The sequence below is a fragment of the Terrapene carolina genome, unplaced genomic scaffold, assembly GCF_002925995.2.
Source record: "Terrapene carolina triunguis isolate 2854851 unplaced genomic scaffold, T_m_triunguis-2.0 Scaffold69, whole genome shotgun sequence".
NCBI classification, from domain to species: Eukaryota; Metazoa; Chordata; order Testudines; family Emydidae; genus Terrapene; species Terrapene triunguis.
The window spans coordinates 34,059,380-34,076,799 of NW_020664420.1; the positions used below are offsets into that span (position 1 = coordinate 34,059,380).

Below are 17,420 nucleotides of genomic sequence, written 5' to 3' on the forward strand. Positions count from 1 at the left end.
CACATATTGGTATATAGAGATCATTGTCTTTTAAGTCAACTGCAAAAGATAGCGCTAAAGAGCCTGAGATTATACATCAAAATGTTTAAATGATTCCGCTTGGACATCATCTTGTGACGACAACATATTCTCTATGAATATCGTTGATGCTAGCTCTCTTGTGTGTAAAGAAAAACTCTGCTATGGGGGACTTCAATTTGGGAGACATACACTGGCAGTCTTGAGCAGCCAGTAGTAAAACTTCATTAGTTTCTAAAAATTATATATGATACTTTTCTTAACAGAAGAGGTCATTGCTTAGGTATCAGTGATCATAATCTGATTACATTGACACCTCCTCATCAATTATTGGGAGTGGACCACATCCACCCTGACTGAATTGGCTTTCAACATTGGTTCTCCACTTGTAAGGTAACTCCCTTCTCTTCATGTACCAATATATATTTATACCTGTATCTGTAATTTTCACTCCATGCATCTGAAGAAGTGGGTTTTTTACTCACAAAAGCTTATGCCCAAATATATCGGTTAGTCTTTAAGGTGCCACCGGACTCCTTGTTGTTTTTGTAGATACAGACTAACACGGCTACCCCTCTGATACTATTCCTTATAGATATTCAAGTGGAGTGCATGAAAAAGCAGTAGTCTACCCTCTAAATTTTGGAGGATGCACTCGACTGGGAGCTGAAAAATTTGGCCCCTTGTTATCTTTCTAACCCCTTTATTTGTTAAGAGTGATTAGTTATATAGACAATCCCCATAAACAAGTTACAGCCAAGATCTGGCACAAGATCAGAAATACAATTTCTGAATGCAATATAAAACTTAATGGGTACAGTCAATAATGAGAGACGCAGGCTTTTCACAAGGACAAATTGATTCGACATTCCAAATATGGACAAGTTTTGGCCTAAAAAGCTATTGCCATAAAAGCACATAAATAGCGGGTCTCGCATACCCAACAATAAAGATGCATTTCACATAAGCACTGACTGCACTACCTGCAGGGCAGAAGCTATAGTTTTATACTTCAGTCCTCACAAACATCTATAGTAACTGCATCCTATTGAAAAGTTGATACTAAGACCTGTTAAAGGGTTTATACCAGCAACCCGTAAAATACTAATGAACCTAACTCAATGCAACTTCATAGGCACTACTGCCCTTTGAATAAATATTTAAATACAGAAATGAGTCAAAAGCACTGTTTGAAAGTTATAAAAACATACTATATTTCCCAACCTGTATCATCTATAGAAGTTTTATTTCATCAGGCTTTGATGACAGAATATACAAAAAAGAGCACAGCATTCGTAATAAATGAGAATTACAAGAAATCCCCTATTTTCTTGTAATATGGTCCTGACAACTAATATAAGCCTTTTGGACAATACACACTGAATAACATGTTGGAAATTGTTATTTCTCAAATCCCACAGTTGTGTATCCTTGGTGTTAATGACGTTAACATTTTGTGAAACTGTTATAAAAGCTCTATTACTATTGTTAACGCTATCTAAAATAGCAGCCCTAAGAACATGGATGAATCCAGCAGGACAACAAGAATCTATATGGCTTAACCTGTTCTGAATAAATGTCATAATAGAGCAAATCACTAAAACAACACAGAACTGTGATCAGTTTGCAAGGCCGTAGGGAAACAATCACTTCTTTTAAATTAAACAACATATGTACATGGTCTGGCTTTTTATCCATTTGATATTTGTTATAGGCACCACTCCACATCCATACTTAGTTAGATTTGTTATTATATAAAGATACATAATTTCAGTTGTTAATTTTATTTTTAATTAAAGAGTTTGAAGGGGAAAATCCTTTTCTGCGGCTTTTTATTATCTGTCTTTATCTGAGTGATACAAGACCTAATAATCTTGATAAGTCAAGCAGCACTTGTATTTCCATTGATACAGAATATAAGAAATTTTCTTTAGTAAGCAAAAGGCATTTTTAACCAGGAAAGGCTCTAACTTTAACCTTCCTGAATCCCCTGCTAGCATTAACCTACATGAATTAACAGTAGATTGAATGTCTCATTATTTTAATATTCACTCATGCAGTTATTAACATCTCCTTTTCTTTCCCTCCTTCTGTCTGGTCCAATCTTCTTAATGTTTTCCACCATAGTGCTGAAAGGCAGTGATAGCTATACCTGACTCGTCTGGTACTGTTGTTAATGGAATGGACAAGTAAGTAATCTTGTCATCTTTTTGGTAACGCCGCCCTCCTGACATCTTTATTATTAGTCTTTTAAAATAACAACTACTAAGGGCCAATCCCTTCTCCCTCCCCAATGCTGCAGACTTTGAAGGGGATAAAAGGAGTAAATATCCTGTTGAGGGTCCATAGTCAAGGGGCATCTGTCTTGCATAACATCCTTCATTGGCAACCCCTGGGAAAATTCCTGTGGACGTGAAGGCTGAGTTTAATAGTATGATCAAAGCTATTACCTCAAGATAAATATTTCTACCTTTAAACATTGTATAATGATTTCTTTACTATTGTTAAGACTAGGTAAACCTGCTCGTTTCACCTGAGTGATCAGATTACAGAGCTAACAGTAGCTCAGCATGTGCATTTTTTCTAAATCAAGAATTTAATGATTAAATACATTTCTTTTAAAAGGTTGTCTGAGATTTGTAGTGACTGGTATTTACACAGAACAGATCTCTGATCACCATGGTCCCAATTCTGTGACTTAGGGACAGATTCTCAAAGGTATTCAGGCTCCTAACTTCCATCAACTTCCTTTGAGGATCTGGCCCTTAATAACCTACATTTTCAAACTGCATGAACGTGATCCACAAAGGAATAGGTAAGTGAAACCCACAATGCCTCGCTTAGCCTAGGAAGTGTTTAGTTATCAAGAAAGCTTCCTAAAATATTTAAAACTGATGCTGATTTTTTTCCCCAGGGTTTAGTAAGGAGCAGAGCCCATTATCATTGATCAATGCACATTGTGGAAAATTAAACCTTTCCAGATTATTACCTCATGATGGTTAAGGATGTTTCAGAAGTTGTTTAGTTATGTGATATGTTTCATTAAAAAGGAAGACCAATGTAAATGTAAATAATCTGATTCATGCTGTATTGTGCTCAGTGCCGAGCCAAAGTCAATTACACAAGAGGTTTGTGAGTTGTAGATATTTGCTTTACTCATAAAACTGCCACTCCCCTGTTCTACGTGTTCTGGGAAAGTTATCATTGAGGATCATAATAGGGAAGGATTACAATAGGAACATCCCAACTTGCTATCTATGTTTAATAGGACAGAATTGCTTTATCTTGGAAGAGAATATAATGCGAGAGTGTAGTCTTGTTCTTGATTTTTAATTAGATTTGGTCCTCGCATATGGCTTTGTCAATAATTGGATAATTGCATGAGTTCCTCCTGTGTTTGAGAGCTGTCTCTGTACACTTCCTGCAAATAGACTTTTATTATTAGCAACAACACACCTTTGAACAATATACTTCCTTTAGCCTGTCATTAGTTTGATCAGCTGAAGGACTGCAGTGTATTTAAAGAAGTGTTAAGAATGGACAGCAGTTGAAATTAATATTTCCAAATTCACATTTAATTTAGATTATAAGGACACTGTCAAAGCATTTGGATCCTGCCTGTTAAGTTGTATGTTATATTTGTAAAAGTGCTGCTTATTTTGTTAGCAGTTGGGGAAGAAGGGATTTAAAGTTTCACTGCAACTTGGTGGGATAATACACATGATTGGAATGTTGGTGTGGATGGATACAGCTTGCTCAGGAAGGATAGACAGGGGAAAAAGGGAGGAGGTGTTGCCTTATATATTAAAAATGTACACACTTGGACTGAGGTAGAGATGGACATAGGAGACGGAAGTGTTGAGAGTCTCTGGGTTAGGCTAAAAGGGGTAAAAAACAAGGGTGATGTCATGCTAGGAGTCTACTACAGGCCACCTAACCAGGTGGAAGAGGTGGATGAGGCTTTTTTTAAACAACTAACAAAATCATCCAAAGCCCAAGATTTGGTGGTGATGGGGGACTTCAACTATCCGGATATATGTTGGGAAAATAACACAGCGGGGCACAGACTATCCAACAAATTCTTGGACTGCATTGCAGACAACTTTTTATTTCAGAAGGTTGAAAAAGCTACTAGGGGTGAAGCTGTTCTAGACTTGATTTTAACAAATAGGGAGGAACTCGTTGAGAATTTGAAAGTAGAAGGCAGCTTGGGTGAAAGTGATCATGAAATCATAGAGTTTGCAATTCTAAGGAAGGGTAGAAGGGAGAACAGCAAAATAGAGACAATGGATTTCAGGAAGGCGGATTTTGGTAAGCTCAGAGAGCTGATAGGTAAGGTCCCATGGGAATCAAGACTGAGGGGAAAAACAACTGAGAAGAGCTGGCAGTTTTTCAAAGGGACACTATTAAGGGCCCAAAAGCAAGCTATTCCGCTGGTTAGGAAAGATAGAAAATGTGGCAAAAGACCACCTTGGCTTAACCACGAGATCTTGCATGATCTAAAAAATAAAAAGGAGTCATATAAAAAATGGAAACTAGGACAGATTACAAAGGATGAATATAGGCAAACAACACAGGAATGCAGGGGCAAGATTAGAAAGGCAAAGGCACAAAATGAGCTCAAACTAGCTAAGGGAATAAAGGGGAACAAGAAGACTTTTTATCAATACATTAGAAGCAAGAGGAAGACCAAAGACAGGGTAGGCCCACTGCTTAGTGAAGAGGGAGAAACAGTAACAGGAAACTTGGAAATGGCAGAGATGCTTAATGACTTCTTTGTTTCGGTCTTCACCGAGAAGTCTGAAGGAATGCCTAACCTAGTGAATGCTAATGGGAAGGGGGTAGGTTTAGCAGATAAAATAAAAAAAGAACAAGTTAAAAATCACTTAGAAAAGTTAGATGCCTGCAAGTCACCAGGGCCTGATGAAATGCATCCTAGAATACTCAAGGAGCTAATAGAGGAGGTATCTGAGCCTCTAGCTATTATCTTTGGAAAATCATGGGAGACGGGAGAGATTCCAGAAGACTGGAAAAGGGCAAATATAGTGCCCATCTATAAAAAGGGAAATAAAAACAACCCAGGAAACTACAGACCAGTTAGTTTAACTTCTGTGCCAGGGAAGATAATGGAGCAAGTAATTAAGGAAATCATCTGCAAACACTTGGAAGGTGGTAAGGTGATAGGGAACAGCCAGCATGGATTTGTAAAGAACAAATCATGTCAAACCAATCTGATAGCTTTCTTCGATAGGATAACGAGTCTTGTGGATAAGGGAGAAGCTGTGGATGTGGTATACCTAGACTTTAGTAAGGCATTTGATACGGTCTCGCATGATATTCTTATCGACAAACTAGGCAAATACAATTTAGATGGGGCTACTATAAGGTGGGTGCATAACTGGCTGGATAACCGTACTCAGAGAGTTGTTATTAATGGTTCCCAATCCTGCTGGAAAGGCATAACGAGTGGGGTTCCGCAGGGGTCTGTTTTGGGACCGGCTCTGTTCAATATCTTCATTAACGACTTAGATATTGGTATAGAAAGTACGATTATTAAGTTTGCGGATGATACCAAACTGGGAGGGATTGCAACTGCTTTGGAGGACAGGGTCATAATTCAAAATGATCTGGACAAATTGGAGAAATGGTCTGAGTTAAACAGGATGAAGTTTAACAAAGACAAATGCAAAGTGCTCCACTTAGGAAGAAAAAATCAGTTTCACACATACAGAATGGGAAGAGACTGTCTAGGAAGGAGTACGGCAGAAAGGGATCTAGGGGTTATAGTGGACCACAAGCTAAATATGAGTCAACAATGTGATGCTGTTGCAAAAAAAGCAAACGTGATTCTGGGATGTATTAACAGGTGTGTTGTGAGCAAGACACGAGAAGTCATTCTTCCGCTCTACTCTGCTCTGGTTAGGCCTCAGCTGGAGTATTGTGTCCAGTTCTGGGCACCGCATTTCAAGAAAGATGTGGAGAAATTGGAAAGGGTCCAGAGAAGAGCAACAAGAATGATTAAAGGTCTTGAGAACATGACCTATGAAGCAAGGCTGAAAGAATTGGGTTTGTTTAGTTTGGAAAAGAGAAGACTGAGAGGGGACATGATAGCAGTTTTCAGGTATCTAAAAGGGTGTCATAAGGAGGAGGGAGAAAACTTGTTCACCTTAGCCTCTGAGGATAGAACAAGAAGCAATGGGCTTAAACTGCAGCAAGGGAGGTCTAGGTTGGACATTAGGAAAAAGTTCCTAACTGTCAGGGTGGTTAAACACTGGAATAAATTGCCTAGGGAGGTTGTGGAATCTCCATCTCTGGAGATATTTAAGAGTAGGTTAGATAAATGTCTATCAGGGATGGTCTAGACAGTATTTGGTCCTGCCATGCGGGCAGGGGACTGGACTCGATGACCTCTCGAGGTCCCTTCCAGTCCTAGAATCTATGAAAGTAACCTTTCTAGCACTTAGAAAATAACTTTCTTTTTCTAAAGCATAACATAATAATTCTTGTCTCTTCAGCTGGGTTTATTAATAATACTTTGTGGCTACAAACATAGCCACACCTAGGCACCCTGCTGCCTAGTGCAATTCTCAGCCCTGAGTTAGGTGCAAGGCATCCCATGCATTGTATGGAGAGAGTAAAGCACCTAAGAAAAGGATTCTTAGAGGCAGAAAACCAAGTGGGGAGCCACCTACACTAGTCAAGAATGAAATACAAAGGAAAGGGATGGGACTTGGGCCCAGAGCCACAAAGGCGTTTAGGTGCCTATGTCTCACTGATCTGGGCCTTAGGCACCTGACTAATAGGCTGGAGAGAGGCACTTATCTCCACTTGGAATTCTCAGCTGTGAATTCTCTCCTAGAGTTAGGTGCCTTCAGGTCAGCCCTTTCTCACAAAAAATTAAAGACTCTCAATAGCCCAACTTGGATCTAAGAGCCCTACCTTCAAAGTCCTATGCTGCCTGATTTGGTGTGGGGACTTGAACCCAGGTCTCACACATCCATGGTGAGGGCCCTAACCACCATTGCTCAAAGTGGGCAGAGATGATTTTGCCTGGGCGCGTACCTTAATTCTATTTCCTGGTTTTCAGAAGTTGAAGTTTTTCTGAACTTGATGTTCTGTAAGGGCACAAGATGCCACTGGGCAACACTAGTTCTGAACTAAGTCTTTGTCAGTTAATTTCCTTGGGGTTTTGGTTTGGTTTTTGGTTTGTTAGTTTTTAAAATTGAAAGATAATTATTTATTTGTTTGTTTAGGAGTTAGTGATCATTGGCATGTGAGTGTAAGGTTCAAGCCTAGCCACTGACCCATCTGTGGAGCTTAATCCTTTGTTGAATAACATTTTCAATATTGCTTCCCCAAAGGGGTGGTGGGTGCCATGCAAAAGCAGGGCTAAGTGTTTGGTGATTTAGACCCTTTGGAGCCCAATCATAGCTATGGTTTGAACGTCAGGAAACATTGGTAGAATCTCAGTCTTAAAAAATGCTGGTTTTGGTGGGGGACAACATCTCAGGGGTCGCTATATCAAATGACCCTAAATTTGGATCGCTAACTAGGGCCTGCACCTTAATGAGGCACACCAAAACCTTTAAAAGAAAGGGTCTTCTCAACCTTACTAAGTGGAGCTGGCAATGGTCAGCAAATCCTTGCATGTATACTGAAGTTCAGAATAAAACTCTCACTTTGTTTCATCTTCTTTTGCAATGGCAGTATATATGTTAGTGATCATGAAGTAATAATATTCACATTGTGAGCGCTAGTGGCATTGTTTCAAAATTGCTACTTATTAATGTCACCATAGTTATCCATAAAAACATCACTGAACAGTGATTCTAATCTAGTGCTACCCTAGAATGTAGCTGCTATTTTAGAGGGAGAGTAAATAGCCTATATAGCAGTAACATTGGTGATATCTAGAACACAATCTCAAATGACAGGTTAATATAATATTTATAGTTTGATTTTAAAAAGGGGTACAATAAACATGATTGTTCTCTACTGTGTAAAACTAGTAAAATAACAAATGTGCATATTTTATTTTTGCATTTAATATAATTATACCAGATAATCAATGAAGGAAAAATACACTAAGATATACAAGTACTTAGTAGGAGAAGTGCTAATGTGTTACTGATGAAAAAGAGTTAATTTCTGGAACACGAATAGGTCTACCTCAAGAAATTATTCATTTAAAAAAGATTCTAGAATATATTTGTGTCGCTAAAACAAAGGAAAGTTTTTGCAAGAAACAACTGAACTGAATATTTTTACAGCCACACCCACATGAAGACTTGTACCCCTTATATTCTGTTGCCTATATGACAAAATGTTTGATCAGAGAAATTAACCTGGTACATTAGAAAGACTGTGCTGTTAGAAAATCTATATATAGCTTCTAAAGATAAATACTGGTGTGAAGCTCACTATCTGTGAGTGGTATTCCAGGAGATTCCTTAACAGAATACAAACTCTATGTCCCTAACATTTGGTCAGTCCAAAATATAGCTAGTAATCCTGCTGGCTCTAAAATTAACAAAGTCTGGTTGACATATTAAACCAGGTATACTGTATACAAGGGAGAGTCACTGGGTTACTATGAGTCCAATCAAGAAAAGTATACTCACTTTCTAATTTATTTTTAATTTGCAGGAATCAACTTGGACAGCTGTTATATAGAATAATTCAGTGAGGACACTTACCTCCCTGCACCAAGGAGGTCATGGTATTTGTAATCCAGAGACCATTCAACATGGCCTTCTTATTCAATACCATGAATTCCAAATACAAAAATCTGAGTTGGCAGCAAGAATGGAACTATCTCTACCCTCATTTAATCACACTAGGCAAACCAGATTTATTATGACTCAGTGCCCCTGGAACAACTGGAGAAGGTTATCTGATGTATTACATTACACCAGGATAAATAAGATTAAAGATCTTATTATATCTCTGGAAACCAAACAAGTGTTCTAATGAGGCTATATTCCCTCCACATGCTCTCTCCCACCAGTACTGAATATTTTTAACCTCAGTCCCATATTTATATCCTGCATACACACACGTGCATAACTACAAGCTTTTGCTGCTAATATCTTAACCGTTCTAATCTGCGCTACTTGTCAGAGATGTCTCTTTCCATATTGCCACATTTAATAACTGAACATCTTGCTGGGGTCAGTCACATTCAATTGATCTGATTTTATAATTAAAACAGGAAAAGCTATCTGATTTCTATAATTATTGATTACAAGCCTTCCGTAATCAGCTTCCTGTTCCCACTTGTAATTACCCATCCATAGTGCCATCCTGCTTGTAGTTTCAACACTTGCTCAACTTGTGGGGTGCAGATTGAGATCATTTTCTGATTTACCTTCCTACTCTTGCCTATGAATGTAAGGTTAATTTCTTAATGTGGGGCCCTATCTGAATCTAGTTTAGACTCTTAAGAATTGCTCTCTATCCTTCTACCCATGTCTCCTAAAACTATGCATATCTAGGAAAACCGTCACTTAGCTATCTTACATAGGGATGAATTGCATTGCACACTGTTTACAAGTAGCAGCAGTGGCAGCCCCATGACAATGAGTTTCAATTCTGACCTCACCGGGCTGCTTGTAAAGGGTGAGGGGGTAGTTCTGGCTACTTCTCCATTCAGCCCGTGAGAAATGACTTTGTTTGAGACAACTGCATTTTAAACTTTTTTAGCTAAGAATGAATACCCACATACCTTTTTGTTCTATGCCTGTACAGCCGCTAGCACAATGGAGTCCTGGTCCATGATTTGGGAGTCCTAGGTGCTATTGCAATACAAATAATAAACCTGGTTCATTTACAATTAAGGTTGCTACAGTCCACCTAACTCTGATACACAGCACAAAATGAAAACACTACAGGTTGTTTTTTTTTTTTAAAACAAAAGCCTAAGCCTTAAGCTATATTAACAGGTACTTCAAAGCCTCAGAATTCATATATTTTGTTAACAGAGATTGGCTAGACTCTCAGCTAGTGTAAAGCAGCATTGTTCCATTGACTTTCAATGGAACTATGCCACTTTACCCCAGCTGAGGATCTGGCCATACTATTGCTGTGTGAAAATTCACCTTATACATTTCAGTGATAGTCTTAACTCTGACTAGAGCTGGTAAAAAAAAAAAAAAAGGACATCACTTTTGTGAATGTTTTCATGCAAATCAGATCATTTTTGATCTCCGAGCAACTCTTCAGTGAAAAGTCTCATTGAGATGTTTCAGTCAGTTCTACAGCTGGCCAAAAAATTAGATGAAACTTTCACAAACACAGCAAAATCTTAAGTATGTTTTGTTGTGATTGAAATTCAAAATGGCAATGGAAAATTTTGTCAAAGTTGTGTGTGTCAAGAAATTTTGACCAGCTGTAACTCAGACCCACAAGACATATGGACAAACTATTCCAACGCTGACATGTACAAATTGTACATTAGACATAGTCAAATATACACATATATTAATGATGTAATAGGACAAAAGAGTTTATCCATATGTCTTGTGGATCAAAGGTAAAGTTGTTACTGGCTACCTTGGTAAAGCTTCTCTGGGGAATGAGAGCTATTCAGTGGGGGGAGATCGGGGGGATTTGAGAGTGGAAACTTCAAGAGGCACTTGACGCCAGGAATAGCCCTTTTGAGCTTGTTTAAAGTTTTATGATTGTAGAAGCAAAAGGCAATCTCCAGCATTCACTACACCCCCTTTTGAAAGATGCAGCATGACAATTTCCTCCTGCTGCTGGATGCTGTCACTCCCACACCTTTCCCCCAAATGGTGAGTCCCCATTTGGGGCATAGAGCGCTAATGGACACATTAGCTAGTCCCCCAATTTTGGTTGGGGAACATTAGGGCAGCATTTTTTCCAGACCTCACAATGGCTCAAAGGAGTGGGAGGAGACTCTCTACTCTCTTTCCTCTCCTCCCCCATAGGAAGGGCCCCAACATGTTTTTAAAAATGTATAATTGGCATAAGCCGGGCTCTTAATGTCACTGTGTGAACAAAAATTTCAGTCTTTTCTGAAATTTGGCATGAAAATATGCTAATGTCTTGAGTCCATACAAAGTGTTTGCTGTTGGAATGACACTGTCCAGCCCGTTAGATATGTCTTAATCCAGAAAGCAGAGCTGTGTTCCCGCAGAGATCTTTTGCCCTTAATGGAAGTGCTTAGCCCATCCCCTCACACTTCCTCTGAGATTACTTAACATTGGTGGATCTCTAGGGACAGACCACATCATCCTGATGTTGACAAATGCCTTGCTAAAGGGAATAATAATGAGTAAAATGGGCTCACGCAGACAAACTTGCCATCCCAAAGGGTCCTGGAAATCCCACTGCATGAAAAAAAAAGATAGATACTTTATTAGCTAAATATTGTCATAGTAACACTCCAAGTGTCTGTGGAGGTCCAGATTCTGCCTGGCTGCTCCAGAAATGCTTGACAGGAAGAGGCAAGAAGGTTTCCTCCAGCCTTTGCACCACTCTGCAGTGGCCAGGCAAGGGACAATGTCATTCCATGCCATCCCTCCTTGAATCTTCTAGGGCGCAAGATACCCCAAAGGGAACAGGGAAGAGGGAGCCCATGCTCCACCACCTAATCAGTGACCAGTACAGCTGTCACCTGGAGTACAGGGAAGAGTATGCTGTCCCAAACGGACATAGGAGTATGATGAGGAGCTCCAGGAAGACTTCCACCAGTAGCTCTATCCTGCCACTGCTCCCAATGCAGGCCAACGTTTATAAGGCCCCATGCAGCCCCGAGTGAGTAGCCATGCTTGTATAAAGTGGAGGAAAGAAATGTCTGTGGGTTAGTTAAGAAATAGCTATTCAGGAGTGTGGTGCAGTATATGACTAGAGATTGTAATTGCTATACCCAGTTTTGGACATTATCTTATCCTGATTTATGAAATGTCATCTCCATTCTGCTAAATAACTATAGCAACAGCCTTTCAGAGTTGTCTCCACAATATTTTAATATTGTTATAAGTAACAACTATTATTATGCAGACAAAAACACCTTGCCAATCAATGCATGTGAACTCCACTTTAAAAGTGAATTAATGTTGTCTACTGACTATTGACTTTTGACTTTGTATTTTAAGCAGATGGGATGTGTCCATGACAACTTTCCTTTTGAAAAGTTAAATCCCAGAGAGTTCAGTTAAAAAGAGAAAAAAGGTCCAGGATTTCTGTTGTTGATAAAATGGAGGAGTATTGGCTGCTTTCTTTGTGGTGGTGGTTGTTATCGGTGGTTTTTTGTTTGGTTGGTTGTTTTTTTTAGCTGAAATCAGACTGGATATGACTCTTAGTATTCCTAATTTTAATTATCATATCCTTAAAAGAATAGGCTACACTTTAGCATTTCTTATTCTGAAACAATACCTTCCTGTCTTCTCTTGGGCAGGAGCTTAAGACATCTGTGTCACTATGGAGAACTAAAACTAAAATGTAAAGTCACCCCAGTGGAAGGTTGCTGGGGAAGCAGAGGACTTTAACATCTTTTGAAAAGTCACAATTGTATAAATTGATACTACTGATTTTAGTTAATGAGTGACATTACTAATTAATGTATTTCTTGCATGTGTCAATGATACACTCAAAATATAGATATTAATATTGAATCACTGTATGATGCTATTATGGACAGGATTTAGTCTGATAAATGAAATATATCAGCCAATTACAACATAAGCAAAATACTGTTGCTTGAAAAAGATTTTTTCCTTTTTTAGTTCCCTCTCCAAACTTTATTGAGCCATTGGGGGAATAATGGAATATCCTTGATTCTAGCCCCCTTTCTCTTGACACTGCATAAATCAAGGGTGAAATTGAAACAGTGAATCATCATAGCAAAGGAGAAGAGCTTCTTATTAGTAATAAGTAGGGAAAAGAAAGCCACAGGGTTCTGCTGTTCCAGTTCTAACAGTGCTTTTCTTTCTTGTGTCATTTTCACATTGATCAGATTAACTGATGCCTCTTTAGACACTAATTGCTGTATTGATGAGTCTGAATTGGCTGGTCACACTGGTTAGCTGAAAAAAATATTCCTAAGAGGTAAAAATGTTAATTGTATTGATAATTACTTTAAAGCTTTTATCTTACTTTAGCCAATGTCCATTTCCATGGAAACAGGAACAGGTACAGCAGCATTCAGCAGAACTGTTCTGAACTCTTGGCAATGTCAGCCATGGCTGAGGGTGGAAAGACAATTACACAAACTGCACTTACAGATTTTATAAGACTCCTGAAGTTTCTAGTGTTTTAACTTAGAAATATAGGAAGGAAATTCATCTTAGGGATGAGACTCCACCTTCATAGGCAGTAGGGCCAAATTATGGTCTTGATTTTGCCCTCAACTGCGTTGGAGGGGGGTCTGAGGGTTGCTTGGCAATCGGAGTCCTCAGGAGAAATTCTACCTGACTCAAAAACAACTTTCTTGGGGGTTCTTGGGCTGAATACAGCAGTTACACAACCCTTGGCCCTTGTCTTCTAGGAACATCTTTGAAAAATTTCCCACCATGACTACCAGTTCATTTGAAATTGTAAGCAGACTGATTATTTCTAGTAGTTTAACCTATCCAGATAATTTGCTCCTTTCGGTCAAGCAGTGACATAAACAATTTAAAGTGCCATCAATGTAACTGTGGAAACTTCCTAAATATCAAATACCTTTTAGTATTCTGGAATAAGTATTTTTTTCTTTCAAACCCTGCAAAGGTTCTATATATTTCTGTGTACTGCTTGCACTTGCTTTATGAAGTAGGAATTATTTTGGATTCCTGCGACTAGTTAGTTGGTAGATGATGTTACTGGTCTTTATGAAGTTCCCATATTTTGTGAAGCAGATTTAGGTAATGAATTATGATTTAAGTAAAGCACGGATAAGGGGTAAGGGAGGAGAACTATAGTGAAACGTAACATATGTCAAGGTGAGCTTCCTATAAATAAGAGTACCCCATTGGGACAATTAAGGCAAGTTGGCTGATATATGTGATGACTTCGCTAGGCACCTGTTCTTTGCAGCCCAAATGAGGAGGAGGAGAAGCTTGGTAGCCTTGATGTCAATAGGCCACTCTGAATGACTTGTTCATCAGAAGTTCAAACAAGGGGCAGTGTCACAGGGAGGCTGGACCCATTCCCCCTGGACCAGAGCAGGTGAGCCCAATCTAGCCAATTAAAGGGGGCGGGGGTACCTACAGAGGGCCTATAAAGGGCTGCTAATGGGGAGGGAAAGCCACACTGGAGCAGAGCTAATGCCTGTGCTGGGTCCCTAGAGCAAGGGGCTCAAAGAAGTAGCACTGGGGTGGCTGCTTCAGGGTGGGAGCAGAGCTGATGGAAACTGGGAAGTTACCAGGAACAGGTGTGCTAGAAACCCTTGGGAGAGGTGGCCCTGAGGCTAAGCTGAGATTTTTTTTCTGTTTGTTTTGCTAAGTTTAGACTTTTTCCCCCCTATTTGTTTGTTTGTTAGCCTCTGTAAGTCAATAAATCTCCTTGCAAATGACCGGGTGTGGCAGCACATGCTTTGGAGCTGGGGAGAAACACAGCCTGGTGACATGCAGCTATCACACTCTACAGCAGAACAGTCATGCTATATCAATGACATAATTAGTACCCAGTGGGCAGCACTAGCTATGGAAGGCATGTCTTGATCTGGCTTGCTGCTGAAACTGATTTTTCTTCCAAATGTCAAATTTAACCCCATGCAGGGTAACCAAGCTGTCTCTGTCAGTCATGTTTCCTACAACATTTCATCAGCTATTGGCACATGATCAGGAAGAGTTTAACTGCTGCTCATGGCATTAACGTGATGTTACATTATATTTTAAAAAAACTGTGTTACAGTAGCACTAAATAATAAACACTTAATAAAAGACAGTTGCTGTCCCAAAGAGATTACAATCTAAATAGAGAAGACAAGAATTATTATTTTTCCCATTTTACAGAAGGATAATAGCGTACAGATTGATCCAGTGACTTGCCCAAGATTCTATATAGATAAATTCCATGGCAGAGCCAGGTTTACAGCCTAGTTCTCCTAAATCTTGGTCCAGTACCTTAACCACAAAACCATCCTTTGTCTCTAAAACAAGATTAAGTGAGAGACTGTGACCATGGGAGATAGAAAAAAGATTAAAATATCTAAATGTGTCAAAGCAAATGTCAAGGTTTATAGTGCGTCTTAATTAAACAAACTTATCTAATGTAGCATAAATACTTCAATGCTGGCATATTTTGTTTGTTTTGGAAATACCTCCGTTGTATAGATCCAATCAAATGTCAGTTTGTTTGAAAGTTATAACTAGTGACATGTTTTCTTTCAATAGCTCCTGTGCCACTAGGACTACTTTAATTAAAATAACTTGTTCCATGAGAGAGCAGAGATACCACTGCTTAAAAACACCGCACTGCTACACTCTAAATTGTTCTGCTTAATGGCATTAGAAGCACTAGTTTGTCCTGATCAACAGTTCTGCTGACGTCCTGGGTGCCAACTGAGAGCCAGAACAGGTGGGTCTTCCATAAACAAGAGTTTTAATGGGAAATGTTAGGCCATGTAAATACTGTACCACAGAACAGATCTTTGCACCATGGCACTTCTATTATAAACCCTGTTTTCCTGAGGTTTATGACCTGCCTATATGTAGAATTATTTTACACACAACCATTAACACTGAACTGAAACGGCCAAAAAAAGGAACTGCCTAGGACAAATAGAAATTCACAGTCAAGCCCTATGTTTAAATGGGGTCTTAGGCAAAGAAGTTCAGAACTGTCCTGAATCTTTGGCTATCCCCCCAAAACAAACTGACCCTAAACCTTACCTATGGTTCTGCTCCTGTTGGATGGGGCACTGCCAGCTCCTAACCCCACCTGCGCCATCTTCCTTCCTCCCCATGACTTTCCCAACAGACCTGCTTCTTCCTCCATCATAAACATCCCAGACACACCTGTATCCTCTATATTTTGAAAGAACTGATTGCAGAACCCAGCAGCTCTGGCAGCCTCTGATAGTCCCTGGCTCCCACTGAGTTAAAATCTTCAGTGCTCTGATGTAAGTATTGTACTGTAAATCATGTAAGCCTTAAAGCATGTGACTTTTGAATTCAGTGGTGGATGTAGCCCAATCATCACAAAGCTGCCAGGGCTACAGTTAACATAGCAGGACTGAAGGGGTGTGTGAGTTAGAAATCACAATAGGACTTACTCAAGAGTCATATCTTAGAGGAGTATTGGAGAGCCGTGGAAAAACGGCTTCAAGGTATTTGTATAACTGGATTCTTTTGCCCATCTCAGATTTGCCATACTGCAAACAAACATGCATGTTACCCATGAACATTGATAAAATCTAAAATATCTTTCCAAGCCCAGCTCTACAATACTACCCCACCGAACCATTAAATTTATTCCACTGATTTGCAATCACAGAATTCTAGCACACAGTGATGAGCCATTTTAATTGTGGTCCTGTCATCTAGTGCTGTGGAGTGAGACACTATCTCCATCCCACTGGCAGCCCAATTCCAGGGGTTTGTATTCATGGCTGGAACAGTTCACTGTTCACTCTACGCCAGGGGTCGGCAACCTTTCAGAAGTGGTGTGCCAAGTTCACTGTAATTTAAGGTTTCCCGTACCAGTAATACATTTTAATGTTTGTAGAAGGTCTCTCTCTATGTCTATATTATATAAATAAACTATTGTTATATTTAAAGTAAATAAGGTTTATAAATATTTAAGAAGCTTCATTTAAAATAAAATTAAAATGCAGATCTTATCAATTTAGTGTGATCCTTGCCTGGGATCCTTGTCTGGGGTTCCAGCCACCAGCCCCGCTCAGCGGACTGCCGGTCTGGGGTCCAGCCACTGGCCCTGCTCAGCCCGCTGCCGGCCTGGGGTTCCATTCACTCAGCCGGCAGTGGGCTGAGCGGAGCCAGCGGGGGGCTGAGTGGCTCAGTCCGCTGCCAGTCTGGAGAGCCGGCAGCACTCAGCCTGCTGCCAGTCTGGGGTTCCGGCTGCCGGCCCCTTGCCAGTCGGGGTCCCAGCCGCCGGCCCCGCTCAGCCTCCTGCCGTCCTGGGTGAGCAGAACCCCAGGCTGGTAGCGGGCTGATGGGGGCTGGCGGCCGGGATCCCGGCTGGCAGGAGCTGGCAGCCAGAACCCCAGACTGGCAGCGGGCTGAGCGGGGCTGGTGGCTGGAACCCCAGACAAGGATCCCAGACCCTGCTCAGCCCACTGCCGGTCTGGGCTGAGCAGGCTGAGTGGGGCTGGTGGCCGGGACCTCAGACCAGCAGCGGGCTGAGCGGGACCGGTGGCCGGGACCTCAGACTGGCAACGGGCTGAGCAGCTCAGTCTGCAGCCGGTCTGAGGTCCCGGCCGCTGGCACCACTCA

At 40.3% G+C, this 17,420-nt stretch overlaps 1 long non-coding RNA gene across 2 annotated transcripts in view; it reads right to left on the reverse strand.

Moving 5' to 3' along the window:
- Positions 1 to 17,420, reverse strand: part of LOC112113169 — a 37,912-nt gene that overhangs the window by 14,789 nt on the left and 5,703 nt on the right. Inside the window, exon 1 of one of the 2 annotated variants that reach the window (XR_002908677.2) lies at positions 9,743 to 9,817. The exons of the other annotated variant lie outside the window; for it this stretch is intronic. This is a non-coding gene — a long non-coding RNA (uncharacterized LOC112113169). Of the gene's footprint in view, positions 1 to 9,742; positions 9,818 to 17,420 lie in introns of those variants that run through there. 2 annotated transcript variants of the gene reach the window in all.